The sequence below is a fragment of the Sturnira hondurensis genome, unplaced genomic scaffold (assembly GCF_014824575.4).
Source record: "Sturnira hondurensis isolate 20B ecotype Veracruz unplaced genomic scaffold, ASM1482457v3 Scaffold0016663, whole genome shotgun sequence".
Taxonomy (NCBI): Eukaryota; Metazoa; Chordata; class Mammalia; order Chiroptera; family Phyllostomidae; genus Sturnira; species Sturnira hondurensis.
The window spans coordinates 9,841,184-9,868,540 of NW_028089294.1; positions in this window are offsets into that span (position 1 = coordinate 9,841,184).

Sequence of the window (27,357 nt, forward strand, 5' to 3'; positions counted from 1 at the left end):
AAGATCGAGGTTCGATTCCCAGTCAAGGCACATGCCTGGGTTGCAGGCCAGTTCCCAACAGGGGACTCATGAGAGGCAACCATACATTGATATTTCTCTCCTTCTCTCTTTCCTTTTCCCTCTAAAGATAAATAAATAAATCTTTAAAAAAAAAACAACAACATTCCATTCCCCTAGTAGTAACATGAGGTACTACAGTTGTGTTCTTCCACTTGTCAGAACTAAACTCTTCTCTTTACTCAAAAAATATGAGCAAATACTTGTCCCATAATATGGAAAAATAACACATCCAACTAATGCAAATTTTACCATTTATGTCCTCAGCAAAATGGATTTGACAAAGTTGATTTTCTGGCTAATGAACAGGTAAAGAAATTCTGGTTGAATCTGATGTGAGTTGACCAGTGATGAAACACCAGCACATCGAGGACTGATTGGTCCACCAGATAATGTTGCCTTGGCTCAGCCGAGGGTCTGAGTACAGTTTTCCACACTCCTATTTTCTGTTGTTTTGGTGTACATATACTATGAACTCCTCCGTCAACCCACTGAGGCTGTACTGGTAGAACAGCATCACAATTACTTTTGTAAATGATTTAATTGATCGATTTTGCCAAGGAATGATTTTTTTTAAGTCAAATGAAATGCTCCAGTTCTGAAATGTCCATGTCAAAGAAAAAATTCCAGAGGGGAGGAAAATAATCACCCCACAGAGAAAGCGTCGAGAACAGTTCACATCCGTTTCCCAGTGCCATATGCTCTGCGGATTTGGTCTGCAATCTGGAGCTGAGGGCTGCAATAGTCCCTGCTGGGTAAAATGTCCATTAAGAACAGACATTTGTTGGTGCACAAGTGAGGAATGCAGACACTTGGCACTCACACATTATAGTCTGAAATAAGAGTGAACATGTTTCTGCAGAAAAGAAAATCTTGGCAACTCTTCAACATTATGCAAAAATTAGTTCCAGCTTTGTAATTGTGTTATCATTAAAGAGAGTCCAAGTGATTTTTTTTTTCCCTGAGGATCCTTCTGCTTTTCTCTCTCATGGACATGTTTTGGAGAGAAAGTGCTTCCATTTTGTGATTATGTGTGTGCAGCAAGAAGTTAGAAAATTAGTTGATCCTATACATTGAAAAATAAACTGGTATGTAATCATGCATATTCAAGAGCCCCTATGACCTAAATCCCACCTATCATGGATTTTCCCCCCTTACCCATATTCGGACATATATATGTTAGATTTAAAGAGATTTCTGAGACGTTTTTATTTCTGTACTTTGGCTGGCTAATTCTGTAACTCTAAGACTGCTGTGAGTTGTTTTAAGGTTTGAAGGGCTGGTGCTAGTTGAAGATTCGTCCTCATATTAAAGTGAAAACTTGTGAGATACCAAAATCAAGCAAGTCTTACTCTTTTGATTAAGGATCTTAGGATCATGTGAAAATATATACTACTGACCGTTGTTGGTCACACCTGAAATGCCTGTCATGGACAGGTGGTTCTCAAGGTGCGACCCCTTTCTAAGGTTCACATCAGAAAACTTTTGTAGTAATATCAAGATAATATTTTTGCTCTTTTCCTCGCAACTATTCAATGCAGTTTTCCAGAAGCTACATTATAGGTGGTATTGCAACAGATTGAATGCAAATGCTTGCGTTTCTGCTCTTTTCTCTTCCCCTTATCTTCTTGTATCCTTCTCATCTCTCTCTCTTTTTAAGATTTCATTTATTAATTTTTAGAGGAGAATGGGAGGGAGAGAAAGACAAAAACATCAATGTGTGGTTACCTCTAGCACACCTCCATCCAGGGACCTGGCCGGCAACCCAGGCATGTGCCCTGACTGGGAATCAAACTGGTGACTCTTTGATTCTCAGGCCAACACTCAATCCACTGAGCCACCCCAGCCAGGGCTCTCTCTCTCACCTCATTCAGAGCAAGGGAGTTGCTTACTTGGGACTCATTTTTGATTCTGGAGCTTGGAGATCGGAGTGGAGCACAAAGAAATCCAGAATTTGTCTGGACTAGTTCTTCAGGTCTGTCACCAAACTAGAAAATGGGTCAGGAACTCTGGAAAGAAATTCTTTCAAGGAATGATGCATATCCTGGAAATAGAGATCTCTTACATTCTCACTCTTAGAAAACTCCATACAGTTTTAAGTTCAGTTCAGACTCCATATAGTTCAGAAGAGCAAGATATTCAATGAAAAACAGAGCACAATATGCTGGTAAAAACTTTTAATGTTTTGTAAGAAGTTTCTTATCAAAATGGGTGAGCAAACATGGCCTGGAACACAAACGCAAGAAGTCAGATTGTGACAGCAACCAGGAGAGTCAGAAAGGTGAAGAATCAGAGACATTTTAGTGCAGGGAAAACTGCCAGAAAAGAACTGTGGATAACATCGGGGCAACGTGGGGTAGGGACAGAAAAATGGGGGGGACAGAAAGCAATTACAAACAATCATTCTTCTTACCATCTAGTCTCACTCCCTCACATGAGTTTACATGTGTTTACATGTTTATAAAGGTTATGACATTGTATGTGTGATCTAAGAAAGGAATAATCTGGAAAAGCATTTTTGAATTTATTATCTGAGATAATCATTAACATATTATAGGGCTTTGTGCTAATGACATCTTTTCTAGACTTCAGTTTTTTTCTTTGAAATAAGGACAAACCAATTTGTTTTGACTGGTTCATAGAATGGTTATAGGCACCAAATTAGAAATATTGAAGTACTTCCTATAGTATTATGTAACTGTAACACAGTATCACTACCTCCACATTACCTGTTGCCAGAAGTGATTTCCGTATTTCATACTATTACTTTATTGAATATTTCTTACTAAAAGCTATATATACAATTACATTTAGTCTTTTAAGTCTATATTTTATATATTTCTTTAGTGATTATAGGGTGCTTCAAAAGCTGTGGAAATGGGAATTCTAACTTAAACAATGAAATAGTTTAAAAGAGTCTCATTATTTCTACACTATTAACATTCCCTACCACAGATTTACATTTTTTCCTTAGTGGGTGTTATGGTGATTCACTCACATGGTTTAGATATATTAAAAGTTATTTATTGAGGTATATCTGATCCTGAAAAAGATGGAAATTTTAAGTCATTGTCATTTTTCCACACACATTTACCCATTTCATTACCAATGAGATAAAGATTTAGGACCCAGAGGGCAGCAGGCTCTTTCCAACCCCTTCCCAACCAGTGGCCTCAAAGATAAACACACCTAATCAAAGATAACATCTTTTGGAATATTAAATTTATTTATGGTAAAAATATAGGCTTATTTACGTGCATCAGATTCCCTGAGGAAAAGTTGTGTGTACTACATATATCAGCCAACAAAACTACCCAAAAGGCTTCAGTAATTGGCTCTGTTTTAGATGCAATATGATTTTTTTTTGCAGTGTGTACTTATCTATCTCTCTAGCTAGCTAGCTACAAAGTAGCATAGCCCCCTTTTAGCAAGCTTAGAATGTAGAAAGATTTTCAAAACGAACACACATTAAACTAGAAGAATAATACATTTTTTCGTTATTCTTCCATTAGGCAACAAATACATTTTTAGTGTATTCAGGTGCCAGTATTTAAATACTAAAGTATTTCCAACAGTAGGTGATAGTTCAGAGGGTATAGAAATAAATCAAAAGAATAGTTATTTATCACACACAGACAAGTGAGTGCAGCCTTGAGATTTGAAAGCGTGCTCAATATGAAGAGACAGAGAATAGAGCATTTAAAAGTAAAGGAGAATTAAAACAGTTAGCTGGAAGAAGACCTTGAGAGTAGAGGAGGAATTCTGAATGGTGGAAAATTGAGAGCTGCTGAAAGGTTTGGAGATGAGAAGTGATGTTTCTAGAAGCAGGGTTTAAGGAAGCCACGTCTGTGGAAGCCAAAGCACAATCTGAGATAGATGTGCTGAGAAGAGAACTGAGCAAAACATGGGGATGAAAATTCAGCCTCGTGACATGGTGATAAATACTAACTAGGTCATCGTGAATAAAGGTAATGTCTACATTGTGCACCTAGCTGGCTAGAATCACGGACTTCCCTCAGAGGAAGGGAAGATAGGGCAGGCGAGTTAGCCAGCAGGAATTCTGAGCTGATTGAACATAAAGTTGCAGACCCAGACTCCATCATCTGATGTCATATGATTGGTGCCCCTTTGAGAGGATAAGACTAATGTTACAAGTTGCATAGTTATCAGAGGATGGGTGGTGGATGACACTAAAATGACCTTGACTTGGAGAGAGCATTGGGGCAGCACATAAGCAAAGATGAACAGAATGGTGCTAACAAGGGGCAGGTAGGCCTGAGGGATACTAAGCCCAGATGAGGAAAAGGTTCTATATCAATGAAAATCATCATTGATCATCATCAATCAATCATTTAGAGCAGACGGGCTCAGAGATCAGACTTTCAGAATGAGCAAAATGGATGCTGCTAGGCTAAACGTGCTCCCAAAGCAGAGGCTTACCCTGATCCTAGGGCAGTTTGCTCTTCGTCCATCTTTCTTTTTCTTGCTATGGGAAAGTGTCAAAGGCTTAAGCTATGCAGTGCATCATCAATTTTCAACTGGTGTACTGCAAGAAATTTTAAAATGTGCAATACCTAGATGTTTATTCAGGGGCACTAACCTCTCTTCCTTTAGATTGTCAAATAAAATAAGTGGCAATAGCCAACACAAAATAGGCACCTGGTGTGAATCGAATGCCCTGTCTTGAACCATAAATATATAGGTAATATAACAGAGTTGCATCTGATTGGTTAATTCTTGGTACCAGAAATCCTCATATATAAGTAGTCACCTAATTTTTTAATATCACTTTGAAATGAAAAGAGTAGGTAACTACTATTTTTTTATAAATCAATCAAAATTATACTTATTTTTGTCATATTTGAAAAAATATATATTTTTTGGTGTATCACAGAATTTTAGTAATTATATAATTTATGTGTGTCATGAGATAAAAAAAAGTTGAAAATCACTGAGGTAAACCAAAGAGGGAAGGAAAGGTACCCAATTACATGAATTTGCATCTAATTTTCATTACATGAAAATGCAAGTGAGGAGGAGGGAAGAAAGAATCTCTCTTAGAAATGATGTTTGAAGCTTTAAAAGTGAGAATGGGGCTCAATGGGGCTCAGGAGACACATTCTTTTTTTTTAAAGATTTTCTTTATTTTATTTTTAGAGAGGGGAAAAGAGTGAGAAAGAGAAAGAAAAGCATCAATGTGCGGCTGCCTCTCGTGTGCTGCCTACTGGGGAGCCGGCCTGCAATCCAGGCATGTGAATAGACTGATAATCAAACCAGAGACACTTCGGTTCTCAGACTCAATCCACTCAATGCACTGAGCCACACCAGCCAGGGCAGGAGAGGCACATTCTGATTAACCCTTGTGGCAGGGAAGGAAGTCAGGGCAGAAATGGATCATCAGCTCCATGCTCTCCAATGCCTGAGCCCCATCCTCCAATTGATGTAAGGCAATTAAACTTGTACAAAAGCACTCAGTCTGATGAAATTCTAAAACACTGTTTGAAAAAAAAATATTTGCTGTCTACACCTGTCTATATTACATTCCTGCAGTCAGCATCCTCCCTCCTGAAACACAGCACAAAAAAGAACTGTTCCCTTTATCCACTCTCATTAAACTAACTGCACACAAGTTAAAAAGTAGGTATCATTACCACCCAAACAAACAATGCCCATTGAAGGCTCTTTCTCCATATGTCATTCTTCCTGGTTTATTTAATCTAAGTTCTATGTAGGCAGGCCTGTAGGAAAACGAGGGAAGTGATGATTTCTAGAGCTTCAGATACCCTAGACCTCTAATTCCACTTGTTAGTGGAAAAAAACCTGACAAGCTCAGGTCAAGTGGTTTTGCAAATCAGTGAAGACAAGTAGTCAAAACAATGTTTGGAAACAATTGCATTTTACCTGCACTCCAAATCCAAACGCTTATGTGAAATTGAACATAAACTGGTTACACAGGAAGACTTTATGTCTCCCAGCTTCCCTGCCTGCCCTCCTGTTATTTCTCCTGTTTTGGATTCTCAAAGTGCTGAATCCGAGGAACATTTTTATAGTATTTTAAAGGAAGCATTGCAGCTTTTTTTTTCTTTGACAGGGAATCCATTTTCCATTTTCCATTTTCCATTCAGAATCCTCTGAAGAATATTTCTTAGCTGTCATTATCCTTCTTCCTTCATTATGTTTCTGCATAGCCCTTATAACCATCTGACATACAATGGGTTACTTCTTGCTTGTATTCGTTTTCTGTCTCTCCTCCTAGAATATGAGCCATGAAAGAGTCGTGATTATTCTGCCTCTGTTGTTGTCGTTGTTTGCATCCAGTATTTGGAAGAGGACCAAATGCATAATAGATGCTAAAAAATTTTAATGAGTGAATGGAAAAAACCCCATATAGGAATAGGCTTTCACTGTCTACCGAGTGTGGTGAAACTTAGCAGCTTATATCAGAATGTTTTGCCTTTCTTTTAGTTTGTTGTATATAGTATTTATGTTTTTTCTCCAAGTTTTTCTTATTTTTTCCTTTTTATTAAATTTATTGGGGTGATGCTGGTTAACAAAATTTTATAGGTTTCAGGTGCACAATTCCACAACACATCATCTATATTGTTCATTCACTGTATTGTGCGTTCACCACCTCAAGTCAAGTCACCTTGCATCACCATTTATCCCCCATACCTTCCTCCACTTCCCACCCCATCCCCTCAACAATCACTACACTGTTGTGCATGTCTATGAGTTTTTTCCTTTTTTTGCATTTTTGCTCAATTCCTCAATGCCTCCCTTCAAGACCCTCAACCCCCACCCACCCAGAGCTGTCAGCCAGATCTCTATCTATGAGTCTGTCTCTATTTTGCCTGTTAGTACTTTTGTTCATTAGATTCCAAATATGAGTGAAATTATATGGTACTTGTCTTTCTCTGACTGGCTTATTATTTTACTTAGCATAATACTCCCCAGGTCCATCTATGCTGTCACAAAAGGTAAGATTTCCTTTTTTAATGGCTGAGTGGTATGTATGTTTGGTTGTAAAGAAATTTACATGCTTCTTATTTCATGAATGCATTTCACCATTCATTTGGTAAACACTCACTGAACACCACTGGGCAGTAATCAGCCTCTCTCAAATAGCTCTTCTGCTGTCTTTCTAAAACTTAAAGTGAGGAAGAACTCCAGATATTATAATAGAAAAAGCCTCTAATTAAGATTCTGATGCCCGGTGTGGGAAATCCAACAAAGAAGTATCCCTAGAAAGTATCGTATTGACAAGCATTGCTGCTTAGAATGTTACATGCGATGCAAGTCTGCTCAGTGATAATCTGCTCGGTCAGTAGTGTGGCTATCTTGCCAATGATAACCACTGGGTTATGAACATAAATGTCGTTAGGCAGCTTCCTGAAACATAAGAGATGTCTGGAGTATACCCTTTGTTCTTTCTTGGCCTATTCTCCTCCTATTCAGTCCTGTTCTCTGGAACGTAATGCCACCTGGACCATCAGGACAATGACCACACCTAGAGATGATAGAAAGGTTAGGAATAAAGGAGCCTGGATGTTTGAAGATGATTTGAGCACATTCTCTGTGAGTGCTAGACTCCATACTACTAAACTTTTATAATGAAAGAGAAATAAACCTTTCTCTTGTTCCAAACTTTATTACTTGGAGATTTTGTAATACCAATGAACAAATGATTCCTAACAAATGAAGATAAAAATTCAGGCACTAGAATTTATTAACTTTATGAACATGTATATATATGTACTATGTGGTTCTTGGTTTTCTCATCTTTAAAATGAAGATATTAGATGGCATAATTTCTCCAACTTTGTTCTTCTTTCTCAAGATCATTGTTGCTATTTGGGGTCTTTTGTGGTTCCATATAAATTTTTTAAATATTTGTTCTAGTTCTGTGAAATACATTACCGGTATCTTGATAGGGATTGCATTGAATCTATACTTTGTTTTGGGTGGTATGGATATTTTAATGACGTTAAAAATATCTGCAGGAACTAAATTTAGATAGTAGTGTCAGGTGATTAAAAAAAAGCCACCCAAACTGAATCCTAATTCTTCACTCTTCTGAGATTGTCTATAATTCACAACATCATTAAGTGCACAACTTAAAATCGGAAGTTGAAAGTTGCATTAATTTAAAAAGCTCATACAAGTTCCTTATGGATGGGGAAATATTTGAAAGCATGTTATTTAGTATTTATGTTACATGAAAATTATATACACAGGAGGGTAGCTCATTTCCGAAAGTTATTTTTAACAAGGTGGTTAACAATTCTAAAGAAAACGGAACTCAGTTATTTTAATGTGAGTTAGAATTATGTACTATAGTTATTTAGGCTTTTGTTTTCCTTTTGGGATTTAGTAAAATGCTCAGGATTAAACATACATGTCAATTCTTTTGTTCTTATTCACATTAAAAATAGGAACACCAGTTGTTTAGGGATGTGCTTCTCATCACATTCAAAAGGAAGAAAAACTCCATAAACAAGCATAAAATAATAACTCTGCAGCAAATCTTTCCATTTACTCTCCCCCACCAACAATTTTGGGAAAGCTTTTCACTGTCGTTTCCATTTGTTTTTGTATCAAAAAAAAAAAAGCCAAAAATGTTGCTGTTCAAGAAAGTCACAGCAATACGTCCAGAAACTTCTCTGCACCCTCTAATGAAACGCACACACACACAGAGTAAACAGGAGAAGTGAGCCCTTTCACCTAGAGACAGTCATGTCCCTTAACCACCCGTGGTGGGTAAACCTGAAAATTAACGCTTTCAGTGTATATTGCCCTTTAATGTATCTGTCTCATCCACTGAAGGACACAGGAAGCCATTTTTTCCAGATTGGGTAGTGAAGGAGACATCACTTGCTGGTGAGAGACTGAAACTTTCAGATGATCTTAAGTGTGATGTTTTGTAAGTGCTATGCCGGCTCATCTTTATCTTTATAGTCAATCACTCCCCAAGACACACAGGCAGCCTCAGAGCTGGAAGAACTTACATCTTGCCTAGACATCCAAAGATCACATGGATATCTGAGTATAGGGAGCCAGAATCGTGCCTACATGTTGTCCTATGGTTTCGGCATAAAGGCACCTATCCATTTGTTAAATGAAACATATGCCTTAGATGACCGTCACATGGGTTTCTGCTTTTTTAAGAATGCCCGGCGGGCCAGCAATAGGCTCCCATACGTGACGGCATGTTCGGCTCTGAGAATGTATGCTGCCGCCATTCCAGACTGTTTACTATAACAAAGGACTTTGGTTGGCTGGGGAGAAAAACCGGGGCACCCTGAGCAGCATCCCCTGAAAGGTCGCTTGGTCAGACCTCCGTGTTTGGTTGATTACTTGAGTGTGTTCTTAGCCCAGAGTTTAACCAGTTTATTGAGCCCGCTGAACACCACGGACGTACTCAAAGCACAAATGGAGGAAGAAAAGAATGACGATAATCTAATGCATCGAGACCTAGTTTCAAATCCAAGTTCAATGAATTATTAGGGGTGGAATCTAAGACACGGTTTAATATCTTGAAATACAATTTTTCCATCTATAAAATGAGGGAAATACTACTTGCTTTATTGTTATCACTCAGCTGAGAACAAACATTATGTAAATTGATAACATACGACCTAAGATTGTAGCCATATCAAGATGGCATAACCTATTTTTAAAATTTATGTTTTATTGAATTTACCAGAGTGATATTAGTTAGTAAAATCATATAGGTTTCAGGTCTACAATTCATCAGCAATACAATTCATCTACAATGCATCAGCTGTATACTGTGTTGTGTGTTCACCACCACCCCAAGTCAAGCCTCCTTTTATCACCATTGATTCCCCCCGAACCTTTTTCTACCCCCGTCCTCCCCTGCACGAGAAAAAGAAACACCCATGGATAAAGACAATAGTATGGTGGTTGTCAGTGGTATAACTTACTGTTTTAGACACCTTGAGTAATCCATCAATATTTGCTAATTTAAGTAGGAGGGTGAATGTGGCATAAAGCCTAAACTTAAGGCCCTAGGTTACGTGCTGCCTAGACATCTGGTAAATATAAGAGGGCTTCAGATGGCCTAGTGATAAATTCCCCTCCACACTCTGCTCTGTGGACAAGGTCCTCTAGCCAAACAACACTTTTTATCATGGGGTCAAGGTGCAGTTTCTGCTGACCTTTGAATAGCAGAATTCAGTGTCTTGCCAGACCTTTGAATTAGTCAAACAGAATAATCACATCCTGCTGTAGGAACCGAGAACCATCTCGACCCCTGAAAGCCTGCCTTCCACGTGGTCCACTTGTTCGCTCTGTTCCCAAGTGCAACCCCATGCGGTCTCTCCATGGGAGAGAGACCACAGTGTCCTCTCCCAGGGACCGTGAGTGTGTGTGATTGATAAATTGTTATCTCATCTGCTTCGTGCTTAATGTTGTGGGTGTGACCATGGCCACCCACGTAGCCATGGGGTGGGGTGGAAATCCCTTCCTCACTAATCGGGTAAGTAGGAAGTAATTAAAGCAATGGGTGAAAAAAAGAAGGTGAGCAAATGAAAGAGAAAGGGGGAAAATGTAGAATGCAAACAGTGGAGACAGAATTAAAAAAATTAGACTCATAGATGGAGTGGTATTATATGTGTAGCCAAAATTACCTCACAAGTCGTTTCTTTCCAAACACTTCTTAATTTCCAATAAAAGGATACATAATATTTTATATTTTTCAACTAAATCTGTATGCGGATTAATGGAAACATTTTTTCCAAATGCACAATTGAAAATTGGTCCTTTTGTCTCTTGGTTAATGAAAAGGAAAGAAACAGAAGCAAGACCTTGCATGCATTTAAGACATATTTCATAAGATCAGCAATATAATTGGTGTCGCTTGATGTATCAGTGTGGGTTGGAGAATGTGGGCAGAGAGCCTGGTTCTCGTGATGAAATCTCACTTCTCTGGAGGCTGACATTTAGTGATTTTGTATTATGTCTGCTTGGAATTGCTCAGAGGACAGGAGGGCTTTATAAATACAAACTTAATTAAATATGAAGATTTGGTGGTTGGTTTGAGATGAAGAGGTGGGAAGAGCTCACACTGCCATGTTCTTCAACAATTCAGTATAGTTAAATAAATGGAAAAGTCATGATAAATCCCTTGCTAAAGTTCACTGTCTATTTTAGGAAGGTGTTGCATGTAATTAAAATACTTATGAAACAGTCCTCTGCTCCTCTATAGAGAATAATCAAGACAGGAACACCAGACTTGACTTTGCCTTCCTTAGAAACTGAATTGAACAAAGTAAATAAACTTTCGACTCATAAAACTTTAGTTTATTTCATTAATAAAAATTGTTTTTCTCTGAGTCAAAAAGCCTAGCATTTGGCCCTGGCTGGTGTGGCTCAGTGGATTGAATGCTGGCCTGAGAACCAAAGGGCCACCAGTTTGATTCCCAGTCAGGGCACGTTCCCAATCGGGGTTGCAGGCCGGGTCCGGAGTAGGGGGTGCATGAGAGGCAACCACACATGGATGCTTCTCTCCCACGCCTTTTCTCTCCCTTCCCCTCTCTCTAAAATAAATAAGTAAATAAAATCCTTTGAAAAAAAAGCCTAGCATTTGTATCCCTAATCTGTCATCATGCCAGGATATGACCTTGGGAAACTAGCAAATTCCTTCATGTCACTGAAGAAAAAAGCAACTTACAGGAAGTCTCTCAACTCTCCTTAATTCAAGTCTAGAATTAAACTTTCAAAACTTATTATTTTTTCTGTGTTAGAGCATACATATGAGATATTTATATATTTATTCATTAGTGTCATCCAGATAGTCCAACACTTGATAAGTATCACTTTTTCACCCTTGTCATTATTAATTCCATCTTTAAAGGATTCTGTGAGAAAAAAATATATTGAAGTTCAAAGGATCACGCTACCAAGTGTACCAATTGTGTTTGACACAGATGGGAAACATAATTTCCTGGAGTTTCTCTTTTATGTCACTCACAGCCTTACGTCTTCTCCCCAAAGTAAAAGCTAACCAATCTCATTAATAATTTATGCTAATAAAGAAACCATTTCTTGCAAGCCAACAAATGCTTTTTAGTAAGAACTCTCTGGAGGCAATAGTAACCCACAGCAATAATTCCAGAAGAGGGAATTTCAGAAACTCTTGCACATTGCTTATGCCAGTTTTTTATAGATACTTACGTCATGTAACATCGCCTACTTTTGTTTACGTATATGACTAACTCTGATATGCACTATGTCCTTCTCACATACAATCAACTGAATTTTGATCCAGAAAACTTGATCAAGTTCCTGGGTGAGACAGTAGCATTATATTGAATGTTTTCCTTTTACATATAACTTATTGTGCTTGGTATCTTTACAAGGTAGTATTTCAGGGTAAAATTAGTCCTTAGGTAGCCTGAATAATGCCACACTGTTCACACTATTCGTATGCAGGCTTTGGTTAGGAAATGAGGTTTCCAGCAGTCTTGAAGGTGTGTTTAGAATACACGCGGTGTTCAGAGACCTTTTGATGATTCACGGCAGTTACAATTTCTACTTTTATTAAGAAAGCAATTGAAGAGGAAGATGCCTTGCTTTTTCGGGGGGAGGGGGGAGGGAGTAAAGGGAAGCCTAATATCTTAACCCAAAACCAACATGTTGAGCACATGCAAATTTGCCTTTTTCAATATGAACCAAATAGTTCACCTCCACACAAAGAGAGAAAAAATGGACTTCCAATGTCATATTTCCTGAATGCTTTATTGTGCAATACAGTGACCTTCCTGAAATNTGTTTAGAATACATGCAGTGTTCAGAGACCTTTTGATGATTCACAGCAGTTACAATTTCTACTTTTATTAAGAAAGCAGTTGAAGAGGAAGATGCCTTGCTTTTTCGGGGGGAGGAGGGAGGGAGTAAAGGGAAGCCTAATATCTTAACCCAAAACCAACATGTTGAGCACATGCAAATTTGCCTTTTTCAATATGAACCAAATAGTTCACCTCCACACAAAGAGAGAAAAAATGGACTTCCAATGTCATATTTCCTGAATGCTTTATTGTGCAATACAGTGACCTTTCTGAAATATAAATATATTAAGATCAGCCTGATTGTTTAGTCACTGGTAATATTATCATGGTCACACATACAAATCAATGATATGAAAAGAGAAGGTTAAAAATTGTAAAGACTGATTCAACTATTTAAAATAAACTTTTATCATATTCATTCTAATAAATCTTATGTGAATATCTAAATGATTGTTTTTCCTTTAATTCATTCTGAGATATTGATTTAAGTCTAATAATCTTCTGTAGACAGAATAATAAAACGAGGAAGACAAATGCTTTCACATCCACTTTTGAAAGCTAGTAATTTTGGAAGCACTTCGAAGGTAGTAAGACAGGAGATACACTGTATAGAAAAATGATCATATGACTATTGCTGTTAATATTTTTGGAAATGTAAAAACACATTATAGACTAAATTAAGGCTACTCCTCAAGTTTTATGTTTAGATATAGTTAAACTATAAATATGAGCAAGTATTGNGTTAAAAATTGCAAAGACTGATTCAACTATTTAAAATAAACTTTTATCATATTCATTCTAATAAATCTTATGTGAATATCTAAATGATCGTTTTTCCTTTAATTCATTCTGAGATATTGATTTAAGCCTAATAATCTTCTGTAGACAGAATAATAAAACGAGGAAGACAAATGCTTTCACATCCACTTTTGAAAGCTAGTAATTTTGGAAGCACTTCGAAGGTAGTAAGACAGGAGATACACTGTATAGAAAAATGATCATATGACTATTGCTGTTAATATTTTTGGAAACGTAAAAACACATTCTAGACTAAATTAAGGCTACTCCTCAAGTTTTATGTTTAGATATAGTTAAACTATAAATATGAGCAAGTATTGGGGCAAATATTTTTAAATCACCTTAATAAAACACTCAGAAATAAGAATATTTGTACCACAAACATAGCCTTTAAATACCAATATTTAGCATTTTCTTCCAGGGAGGTTTAGGAATGTTTACCTTCTGAAGGGGTTTCTAGGAATCTCTGTAGTTTAAAAATTACTCAAAACCCTTTGTGGCAAAGAAAGGGCATCTACTGAAAATGTGAGGTATTGGAATTTTTTTCCTTGTTACAATAGTAGTAACATCATTTGGAATGTTTAGGTATAGAGATAGCTAAGTATACATTTTCTTAAACTAATAATAGCCACCATTAATACTTTTAATAAGTAGAACTGCAGTATTTGGGGAAATGTAGGGAAGAAACTGGGGATAAATTCAGAAGCATGTCATAATAACACACATCCCTAAAATAGAAGATATTTTGGTTTGCAGTTCAATGTTCAGAAACTAGTATAGAAATTATACAACTTGATAAGATAAAAGCAATCTCATTTCTACAGCTTATAAATGCAAGGTGCATTTCAGCAGGTGTATCTGCCATGTACTGTGATGAGAACTTTCTTAAACATGATTAATTTAATCCAGAAACAGCCCATACTGATGAAAATATCCTTCCTAATTGTTAATGATGTTGAGGATCTCTTCATGTGTCTGTTGGCCAGCTCTATGTCCTCTTGGGAGAAATGTCTATTTTGAGATACCTCAAACCTCTCATAACACCAGTTATCAAAGAGCCAACAAATAATACGTGTTTGCAGTATTGTTGGAACTGTAAACTGATGCAACCACCCTGGAAAATCATTTAGAGAGTCCCCAAAAAGTTAAAAATATAACTACCATATGGTCCATCTGTCCCACTTATGAATACTTATCTGAAGAAATCAGATGCATGCACCCCTTTATTAATTGAAGCATTATTTACCAACAGTAATGAAACAATAACCAAGATATGGCAGCAACCCAAGTGTCCCTCAACAGACAGCTTGAAAAATTTATATCAATTTGCATGATGCACATAGATGTTAAAGCATATTTATTCATAATTCCCCAAAACTCGGAGGCAACCACAATGTTATTCACTAGGCGAGTGGATAAACTTTGGTACACCTGAGCATGGAATATTATTCAGTACTAAAAAGAAATGTGTTACCAAGACATGAATAAACATGGAGGAAGCTTAAGTGTGCATTATTAAGTGAAAGAAGCCACAGTGGAAAAAGCTACATGCTGTGGGATTTCAACTATATGATATTATAAATAAGGAAAAATCCTGGAGACAGTAGAAAGATTTGCCAGGAGTTTGGGAAGAAGAGTGATTAAAAAATTGTATGTGTCAGATAGAAGGACATTCAAAATGTACTTGCCTACTTTGTCTAGGCTTAGTCACATGTATGCGTGTGTATGTAGGGAGATATGAAACAAAATGTAGGTAATAGCATTATTTAGCTAGACAAAATTCACCCAGTACACAAAATAAAGATTTATTTTGACTCTAGAATTTTCCTAGAGATCATTTGTGTGAATTTCATTTATTGGCTAATCATTCAATCACGTCTTTCCTACTCTGCCTGAATGAGCTGCGTCTATAGTACAGACTCTGAAAACTGAACTGGTAATAAGAAACCACTGCATGAGATCTTTTTTATGGGTTGGTCATGCTACAAAGGCAGCAGCAGAGATTGATTTTTTCTTTATTTCTAAGTTAACATCTTTTTTTTTCTTGCCATCACATTGTTGTGAGTCTTGCCATACAATTCCTTATATCTGCCAACAGTTGGGTGCATCGAATAAACTTATTGCTCCCCCTGTTATTCATTTTCTCTCTACTTCCTTGATATTTCCAGACAAAAGTATTGTTTTATTTTTTACTCAAAAAAAGGTACTAATGGGTTTCTCCTCCACTGATTCTAGTAAGTGCCATGCATTTTACCCTCAAACTTGCAGAACTAAATATATATGTGATTTTAAAAGTCTCACACAATAGTTTTTATACATTGATTTTCCCTGAGTAGTGTTGGTAGCATATATGCTGAACAGGAACTAGATAGATAGATAGATAGATAGATAGATAGATAGATAGATAGATAGATACTATTTATCTATCTATCTAATTGTCTCTCTGTGATGATTAATTTTATGCGTCAACTTGACAGGGATGAGGAATATTAGCTGGATGGTGAAAGAGTATTACGAGGTGTGTCTCTGAGAGTGTCTCTGGAAGAAATTAGCACCAGCAGCCTCCAGTGGCCCTCTGGTCGTCAGGCCTTCAGACTTGGACTGAATTATGCCACTGGGTTTCTTGGTGCTTTAGCATTGGAAGGCAGATTGTAGAATTCTTGGCTCCCTTACCGTATGAACCGATTTCTATAAAAAATATCCTCATAGGTATCTCAACATATTTGCTATTGGTTTTGTGTCTCTGGAGTTGACTGACCAATGTACTACCTATTTGTCTATCCATCCATAAATACATATATATTTAATTCTCTATATATGTAAACTATGTAAACATATGTATATATAGTGTATGTGTATGTAATGTATATTATAAATAGCTTCCTTGAAAATTGAAAACAAAAATTTAGTGAGATTTTATATGCAAAGCCCAAATGAAATATTAAGCAGATATTTTTTATTGAAGCACACGTTATTTAATTCCTGATCTATTTTAGAAAAAATGTATGAAGTTGAAAGAAAGAAAGAAAGAAAGAAAGAAAGAAAGAAAGAAAGAAAGAAGGAAAGAAAGAAAGAAGGAAAGAAAGAAAGAAAGATGAAGGAAGGAAGGAAGGGAGGGAGGAAGAGAGAAATAGAAGAAAGAAAACATCAAAAACAGAAACATAATTTAAAGTAAAGATTTGTTCTTATTATTACTATTTTAGGTGTTGTTTAAGCTCTGTCTCCATTACAATGACCTAAGTAGTATATTAGTCAGGGTTCCCCCAAATCAATAAAAATCACACAGGTATACATCTCCTCTAACGCAGACTTAGAGAAACACAAAATGGGAGGAGCGTGCATCTAAAAAGAAGATGAACACTTTGATTGTAGGCATCACTGATTTAGTAGAAGAATTGTGTGGACAAATAACTGCCATACCGCATGGTGAGTAGGCACTATGGTGACATGGAAGAGAAGGTAGCTAACCCTGTTTAAATGGAGTGGTAAGAAGGTACTCAATTTTAGATGTACCAAATACATGAAAAAGAAGAAAGGCATGTAACATGTAATACATTGATGAACTCACTGTTATTAAATCCATGTCTTAAATTAAATGTTCCCACATCACACAGATTATTTGTTCAGAAAACTCATAGAACTTTGCTATATACCCAGACTAGGGACAAGTTTATTCTTGTTTTCTTCTAGTATGGTATGCTTTCATTTTTTACATTTAAATCCCTAATCCATTTGAACTTGAACTTTGTCTGTACATCTGGTATGGAAAATGAATTTTTCACTGCAATACTATTTATAATTACAACTATTGCTAACTTTCTACATGTTCAAAGTTGAAGATTGGTTGAATCAACTATGCATAGGCACAATAAAGCCTTCTGCAGCTATGCAAATAATAAAGGCATCTATGAACTGATATAGAGTGGCATCTAAAAGATGCTAAGTATGTCCTGGCTGGTGTAGCTCAGTGGATTGAGCTCGGGCCTGAGAGCCAGATGATTGCGGTTCGATTCTCAGTCAGGGCACATGTCTGGGTTGCAGGCCAGTTCTCAGCAGGGGCCAGTTCCCAGCAGGGGAAGCACAAGAAGCAACCATACATTGATGTTTCTCTTCCTCTCTCCTTCCCTTCCCCTCTAAAGATAAACAAATAAAATATTTTTTAAAAAAGATGTTAAGTAAAACACAAAATATCAAAAGAACATATGTATACTCACATATGTGCTTGTATATATATACACATATATACAGGGTGGGGAGAAGTAGGTTTACAGTTGTGAGTACATGAAACATAGAGTTTATTCTTGAATTATTATCTATCAATTATTGCATTTGTATTACTATTGGAAACCTACTTTTGTCCCACCCTGTATAGGACCTCCATGAAATTCAAAGTCAGAGACTATTCATCTTAGAGGTAGCCAGCAAGCCTTTGTTTCACTACAAGTGAGGCACAGTGGTCTGACTCCAAGGTCACAGATAAATTCACAAGTAAGACCTTCCGTACCCTAACACCAACAGGCAGAAAGCTGGCACGAGCCCTATTAGAGTGAATATTAACTACAGTGTCTTTATTGTGCTAACGTTCCACATGATGGTGCTCTGCCCTACAGTACCTACTGGTGGCTGCCTTACAGCAGAGTGACCTAACCCACAAATTATCTCATCACACCACTTGCTTCAGAGAATAAAGCAGGTTGGCAATTCTGAAAAGACAGATGGAAATGATTGTCACAGGCCGTTTCGCTTCCCGACTGCAAGAAATGAAATCACCATCACAAACAATGTTCTTCTCTAGCAAGTAAATCATTATTCTGCACATTGTGTCTACTTGTAAAATTTTGCTTCTTATTCGAATTCAGATATAAAAACTGGAAACGATAGAACTGTGGGAGTTGCTGAACACAGTGTTCAATTTAAAGGGGAGGTATATTGATTACTCCCTTGGATGCACATAGAAGATTATTCTGAGTACATCATAAATTAGTTTTTAAAAAATCCTCAATAATGCTCAACATATGCAGTTTACAAAACAAAAGTAGACCTTGTCTTATCCTTTACCATGTAGGAAAAGGAGAACAAACAGACGAAGCCTCGCCAAAGATTAAAGAGACGGTATTAGACGGTATTCACTGTTGGCGTGATTACCGTAATTTTTCAAGAACTCATTCATCCCAACGTGTTTACAATGTCTTTCTCACTGACTCTATAGTACCAAATCCAAACTGATTTTCCATCAAATAAAGGAGAACACAAAATCAATGTATTGATTTTAAGGTGTCTAGGTGACAAGAGAGAAACTTGTTTCCCATATTCTTTCTTCAGGAGATATTGAACACGGACAATTACAGAAGTACTTGTCTCTCTTTTACCCCACATACTTTATTAACCATAGCTTCATGTCTGGGATCCAGCTCTTCCTTTATCCCACCAAGTTTTCAGACCTTAATTCTCTGGTCAGTAGGGCAGAGCCTTGTTCATAATTCTGCTCTCAGAATCCATGGTAGGTTATACGGTTTCTGTCATTCCTGCCCTGCTCCTGCCCTTCAGAACGTAAGACTTCGAGATCTATTTATTGTTTAGTGAATAATAGTTATCTCACCATTCACTAAAGACTTGAGCACCTTTTAAGCACACCTGGTTAAATGTTATGATCTCCAAATGAGTGCATACCTCATAGTCTAAGTAGAAAGAATCTTTGATTTTTAGCATGGTAGTGCAGGACTATAAGATGACCATACAACCTGAAACTCTTCAAAATGATCTCAATGATCCATGAGAGAGATTACAAATGTCGTGTGACCTTTACTTTTTTTCAGACATCAAAAACACCCTTACTGTTGGTTATAAATTTATGGGGAATAAAAGTTAATCTTTTTTTAAAGATTTTATTTGTCTTTAGAGGGGAAGGGAAGGAGAGGAGAGAGATATCAATGTATGGTTGCCTCTCATGGGTCCCCTTAGCATATTATATCTTAAAAATTAGAAAAACTGAGAAGTGTCTTACTTATTTTTTAAAAGAAATGAACTCTTCAGGATAGTTTGAATAGTGTTTGTCTTCTTTTCGTTATGTCATGGTACAGGACAAGCATCTTTTCTATGGCTTGGTAAATGATCGTGTTCCTTTCTACGCTGTGTCGACTTCCAACACTTCACCCCTTGTGCATTCAGAACTGTGAAATATCTCTGGGGCTTCTTTTACTGTAAAGACTTTTGTCAATGTTACTCCCTCTAGGATCTAGTCATCCTTCCCATCACAACCACGTTCCTTCCTCGAGTCCACAAGGCTGCATTCATTAACTTCCTCTGGCCATCTCTAAAACAAATACTACTATAGTTAACATTTCTTCTCTAAATCTCTGTGGGTGTGTTCCTTGTAGTACAGGCTTCCCCAGTGAGGTGAGGGTTCTAGGAACCCATCCCTATCAGTGTACCAGCTGATATTAAGCTATGAAAGGCAATGTTTGGTTTCAGTGAATTTGTTCTTGAGGACTCTTTCAATGCATTTGCCCACTTCACGTTGGGTGATTTATGAGACCAACTGCTTACACTGTGCTGAATGTTGAGCAGTTTTTGACCAAAAATGTCTTGATCCCCATGCCCTATACCCTTCCTACTCACCTAATCTCACCCCGAGTGACTTTTTTTTTGTTTCCCTGATGAGAAAAATCCTCAAAGGGAAATGTTTTGCCCGTGTGGAAGAAGTGAAACAAAAAACAGCAGAGGCACCAAAAGCCATCAAAATCGACGAGTTCAAAAACTGTTTCAAACAATGGGAAAAAAACCTCTCATAAGTGTATTGCATCAAATGGAGGATACTTTGAAGGTGACTGAAGTTTAAACATGTAAAAATAAATACATGATTTTTAATATATAAATTCTAGTTTTTTGCCCTTCCTTATATTTATTTTCTATTTAAATTTCACTTTCAGCATTACTTTTTATTTCTTTTTTGCACTTTCATCTTTGTTGGCTAATACTCACTTTCAATTATCCATTTTTGTAAGATTTCAGGTGGGCTTATCACCAGAAGACAAGAAGACAACAAAGCTACACATTTTGCTATCTGTATGTGAACTGAATAACAAAAAAATGTTCAATAATTAATGTTGACAGACTTGGAAAAAAGTGATGTTATTAGTCGCTGATCATGTGCATCTATCATTCACATAACTTGTGGACTGGTGACCCAGCAGTGACGTGGATACTTTATGCATTGCTAACCCTTCATATGCCTTGGTAACCAAAATTTGGACCATACTGTTCAGAGACTGGTGTTACTTCTCCAAACCATGGTAACTGAACTTCATGCCTATTAAAATGTGCAAAGCAAGGGCTGCCTGTATATTTTTGTGTATCAACATGCATGTACTTATGCATATAAGATTTCTCTAAAGAAGCCAAACCTTGTTCAGAAATAATGGAAGAAAGATGGTCCTGAAAAATAGTTCTGATTTTTAAGATTCCTTATTTATTCTTCCTGAAAATTACCATAACAGATATGGTGAGACAAAAATCTGAAACTTCAAAATACGACAGGAACTATCTTTCCTAGCCAACTGCTTCTTAGCCACCATCAATATCAAATACAGATGTTCTGTATATAGTACTCTCTGGGTCCAGGTCAGAGAAAGACAAATACCATATGACTTCTCCTATATGTGGAATCTAATGAACAAAATAAACAAACTAGGAACAGACTCATTCATACAGAGAGCAGACTGACATCTGTCAGAGGGGAGGTAGTTTGGAGAGCTGGGTGAAAAGGGTGAAGGGATGAAGAAAAAAAAAAAACAAGTCCCAGACACAGACGATAGTGCGGTGATTACCAGAGGGAAAGGGAATCGAGGAGGCAGGGGAGAGTAAAGGGGGACTAAATGGCGAACACACAGGACAATATACAGATGATATACTATATAATATAGAGTTGCACACTTGAAACATATCTAATTTTATTAACCAATGTAACTCCCATAAATCTGAAGAAAATTAAAAATAAATACATAAATAAATTGAGATAAGTTCAATAAACAAACAAACAAAAAAGATGTTCTGTGTACACTAAGGTTAAGGTATCTTTTCTCCTATAAATGAATAGAAGTTAATGGCCTTCATATCTGTAAAATTCCATTTGACTTCCTTTACTCCACACAAAAATGTAGCCACTAACTATCAATGCAAGTATGACAATTAATTACCACTAAAATAATAAACTATTACTTGATAGGAATGAATTTTACATTCTTATAACAGTAGAACATAACAGGGTGACTTCATGCCTTTTAGTAGTGCCTTCAAAGCTCCCTTTAAGTAGTTACCGGAGCGACTACAGAGTGTTGAAGAAAAGTCAGAGAGAGTCTCAGAGACACTGCTAACTCAGAGGTAAGAGGCCCTGACTCACGCATGCATAATACTACAACAGTATTAAAAATTGCTGCTGCTTTATTATCTTCCTTTCATCCTTGTTCTCTGTCCTTTGATGTCACCAAAGCATCTATGAAATACAGAGCCATTATCTGAGCATCAAGGATATGTGCTGAAAAAAGAATATTTGTGCAGGCTAGTTATAGGCCATTCTAGGAAGGGTAAGCTTAAGGGAGGAGTTTTGGAGGAATTGAAAGAATAGGTCTGAGAACTACCCATATTTTTCTGGGGAGTCAGTGTATGAGAGAATGATAGAAGAACATTGCACCCTGGCTGGTGTGGTTCAGTTGGTTGGCGTGTCAGCTTGTACACCAAAATGTTGTGAGTTCGATTCCTGGTCAGGCTGCATACCTAAGTTGTGGGTTTGATACCCGGTTGGGGCACATAGGAGAGGCAACCAATTGATGTTTCTCTCTCACATCAATGTTTCTCTCTTTCTCCCTTCCTGTCTCTCTCTAAAATCAGTAAATGTAGTTTTTTAAAAGAAGAAGAACGTTGCTATTATATACTCAGTTCTTGCAAAATCTGAGTCTGAAGATAGAAAATGATTAAAGCTTTCTATTAACAGTAAAAGCATTCTAATGCAGAAGGCAAATGGCAGTTTCAACATGTTGTTAATAGTTGTCCTTGAGGGCTGGTCAACTTAAAGTTGGAGATGGCGTTAGCACCTGTAACATGCAGCATCAGGATTCATAGACAGTCCTCAAAAAACGCGATTGAAAAACTGTCTGAGAAATGGAGAGAGCAACAAAAGCACCCCAGAGACAGACACAAAAGTGTGTTGTGCTTGAGATCAGCGGAGACATAGTTGCCCACTTCCCAAAGTTGTGGATGGGTCTTAGAGTTGAATGTGAAAAGAAGTCCACCAAAGAACATAAACTCCATCTAGAATGCACTCCCTGAGCAAATGATAATAGCTGCCTTGCTGGCTACAATGAAAATCGTGAAGCTGAACTCACTTTAGTGAAAAATAGAACTGCAATAGATCTAGGGGAAAAAACGCACTATGATTGGGAATATCCATCACAGGCATGAGAAGCATGAGTCACAGCACAGGTCAAGTGTATTTTCCAATCCTGGGCTAACCCTGTAGTGAGGATCCAAAGGAAGGCTTAACTCTCAAGGTCAGAGAGTTAGAGAGGAAGGAGTTATACAAGCTTTTATAATTACTCTCACTCAGCCATCTCACTCTGACAGTCCTGCCTTCTGCCTTTTGTTTCCAGTGGAGCAGTACAGGTACTTTAGCTGTAAGTGAAGAACTTCAGAAACACCCAGGCCTGGGGTGAGTTAGGAACTATTCCTAGGGTAAGGCAAGACTACAGGTGGAAAAAAACAGCATTTGGGTAGAAGAAAATCCTGTTTGCTTTTTTTTCTCTAGACTTAGAATAACAGGGTGCCAGTGACCTGAGTGTGTTTAATTATTTATATGAAGGTTATTAGTGTGTGGATAAGAAGTCCTTATTGAAGTTTATACATCCCAGCAACCCGTAGTAAAGCTATGTAAGACACTATTCTTGCTAAATTATTAAGATACAAAATGAATAATGAAGGGCATGTTAGTGGAAACTTACCTGAGAAATAGCTGCCTGAGGTACGGAAGGAAAAGTAAGAGAGCAGGGGTAATGAGTCCCCCTGTCCAGCAAAGGAGAGGAAACACATCTTCCTCATAAATTAGTAGGTGATGGGCGCATCCACAGCAGTGACACAAAAGGCAATATTTGGACGTAATGCACCCAGACCTGTGGAGGGTCCTGATATTCATCACCAGAGTACCCTGATATTTTATTGATTCGTGGTATTGTTTTTCTCAATTCCTATAACCATAAGCCTTTCTTCCATTAAGGGGCATTTGTTGACTTAACCTTGTCTTTATCCATGGGAAGGAAAAATATAGGCAGTTCTTGCCACAAGTAGAAGAACAGGTCATATTGTATTAATTTTTCCTGGACCTCCTGTCCGGACCCTGTAGTACCTAAGTTCCTATCTTCTTAGTACCTCTATGTAAATACGTGATTCCTACCCTTTACAATGTTGTATCTCCCTGCCTGGGTCTCTGACTGGTGTTCCACCATTCCAATTGCATCAGTTTCAAGTGCTGATACAATAAATGACCACAAATAAAGAGGTTTAAAGCAACCCAAATGTGTGATCTTTCTCTTCTAGAGATCAAAAGTCTTAAATGGTTGGGCAGAGCTGGAGTCCTGTTGGTGCAGGAGAAGAATCTGTTCTCTTGCCTTTTTTAGCTTTAAGAGGTTTCCTACATTTCTTGGCTGTGGCCCCTCATCACTCTGAGTGTGCTTCTCTCGTCACATACCCATCTCCCTCTGACTGCATAGTCTCATAGCCTTTTGTTATAGGGACCCATCTGAAAATCATAATTCAGTCACATCTTTATCCCTTTTACCGTGTGAAGTAACATACTGACAGATTCTGCAGATTGGGACAGGGGCACCTTTGGGGACCATTTGTTAGCTTACCAAATAGATGAGCCCATTAAATCCTGTTATTTAATATATCCTCCTAGCGTAAATCTAGAACCTTGTTATTTCAGGAGCTTTTATACTTACAAGCAAGCATCCTTCTCACAGTGGAATGTAAAAATTCTTCCTTGATTCACAGATTCTGAGACTATGGTCCTTCCCCAACTCCCCATTTTGATCCTCCACACTGTTACAGAAAGGTAAGAACATATCTCTCCCTGCCCTATAGTTATAATGTTGTCTAGGCCTAGAACCCATGAATTTGCAGCCTGAACCTGGCCCATGGCTGAGCCTGTCGGAGATACTTGGAGCTGGCCTCTTACACAAGCTGAACTTCTCAGACTTTGGTTGCAGTGTGAACCAATCAGACTACCAAAAAGTGGAAAAATGAATAAAAACGAAACCAAAGGACCTCTGCCTTATTTGAGGTGGGCGTTCTGCTGGGTTCTTCTTACATTTTTATCCTTATGTATTCTGTGTCTGGAGTACAACAGGCCTACTTACAGGCACCAGAGTAAGGGTCTGGTCAATCAAGGTGTCCTGTAAATATCCGTTTGCTACTTATTTTTGTAGATTTCACACAATTTTATATGTGCTTGAGATTATTGGGCTGTTTGGCTATGGATGTGGTTTGGTATGGCCCAAATCTGTAAAGTTCTCCAGCAGATCTAATGATCTCATGTATAACACTTGGATGCCCGTTTCAAATATTTGTGCCAAAAGTTCACCAGGAGATTTTAAAATTGAAGTCCAGAGACCCACATATGATAAAGGAATTGTTTGCTCAATTGTTTGTAAAATTTGGTAAAGTACTTCCCCAGTGAGAGATAGCATCATGAATGACCCCTTCAAATGTCACATCAAAGTGAGGAAAAGTTTGGAGGAAGTTTTGGATACTTGGAAAAAACATACTTAACCTAAAAATTGAATTTACAATATGATTTATTTTCATTGCATCATATGAGATGCAGTCTTAAATTTTAAATAAAACTTAAAGCAAAGCTTATGATTTTTATGTACATTTAAAGGGCACTGAATTAAAGAAGCTGAGACATGCTGTACTGCCTAAAAATTTGCCTCTGTTCATAAACTCAAATGAAATTTTTCTCTTGTAGATGGATTTCTTAATTACATTTTTTTCTATTTAGTTTTAATCTTCTCTGGTTTCCATGGTAAGGGATACATGAACAGATAGAAGGCAATAAAAAGGGAGACTATAAAAATAAAAATATGAAAGAAGTATGGAAACAAAGTGGAAATTCGGGATAGGTTGAGACTTGAGAAAGGTGTAACAGCCACTGAAAGGAAAAAAGGCAGACACGTATATTCAGAGGAAAGAACTGTTTTCAAAAATGTGGAAAGCTTTATTTTAAACACGAGTGGTTTCTGAGGTGCAAAATCAAATTGCTCTCCAGTTCCCATGCCCTACAACCCCCACTGCCCGAGCTCCTGGGCTGCGTGTGGTTCAGAATGTTCAGGTGGAACTTAGATAATGCAAACCATTCAAAGTATTTTTTGCCTAACAATTTTCAAACTTGGTGGTTTCCTCTTCTCTTAATTACTGTCTTCAAAATTTGGGGGGTGAACAGAGCAAATGAAAATTTTGGAAGAGAAATATTACCATATTTTGCCATATATAATGTGCACCCCCATTTTTGTGTGCATTATGTATGTGGTTATTACGCCCATTATTACACCCACGGTATGTGATCATTATGCCCATGCACATCCTTATTTTCCTTTCAAAAGTTTGGGCAAAAAAAGTGCACATTATACATGGCGAAATATGGTCATTTACTGGTGTTTCATTCTGTTTTCCTAGTGAAATAGATATACAAACATTCACATTTTGGAGGCTTCGATGTTCAGTGTTGTTGAACTAGGTAATGTTATGAGTATCAATTAAGATTTTTATTTTGAAAAAGTCTTCCATGAGTACTCAGGCCACTTCTTAAGGATTATATTCATGAGAAAATCACAAGCAATAGGTTTCTGTCCTGGGCTTATTATTCAGTGTGGTACAGACAAATTGTTCTGGTTGGTTCTGTCTCAGCAATGGGGTTTCTCTGTCATCTCCAGGACAGTCAACCAGAGCCCAGTCATTTTCTCGTTGGCAGACGGCACTTTCCCTCTCATTCAGAGCTCTTTTCACCTTTTTTCAAAAAGCTATACATTTGGACAAGAGATTACAGGGCTGTGACTTTACTCTTCTTTCAGAAGAGCTATCTGAAATAGTTAGCCTTTTCCTTAGAGGAACCCACTTGGAAATTTTCCCCAGATGTTACAGAAAGTACAGACATTTTAGATTGCTCCCACCTGACATTTGCCTCTTTTCTCAGTGTAATGTCGTTCAGTCTCCAAATGCTGCTTGGGGTCTGATCTCTCATCAGTCAATAGCTTTTGATCACATGCTCTGTATTTAAATATTTGCCTATTTAATTGCTTTCTGCAATAACAAATAAACTTTGGTCATGAAACGAGACCCAATAAAATCATAATAGAAGATTATTCCCCAAATGGGTTTGATCTACTAAGGCATAATTTAAAAAGTGTCAGAGTTACATAAAGAAAACTTAATTAACTCTAATTTGCTGATCCAACGCATCAATCAACAACTACTCCTATAGCACCTACTTTTAGTTCTAGCAACTGATGTCTATTTGTATTTTATGTTTGCTGTTAGTTAACTACATTATTTCCAGTTTTCCTTTAAAAATGCCTAATGCTTTATTTGAGTTAGGTCTTCTCCTTTTCTGATCAACTCTCAGTCTAATGGGTATCATGGAACTGAC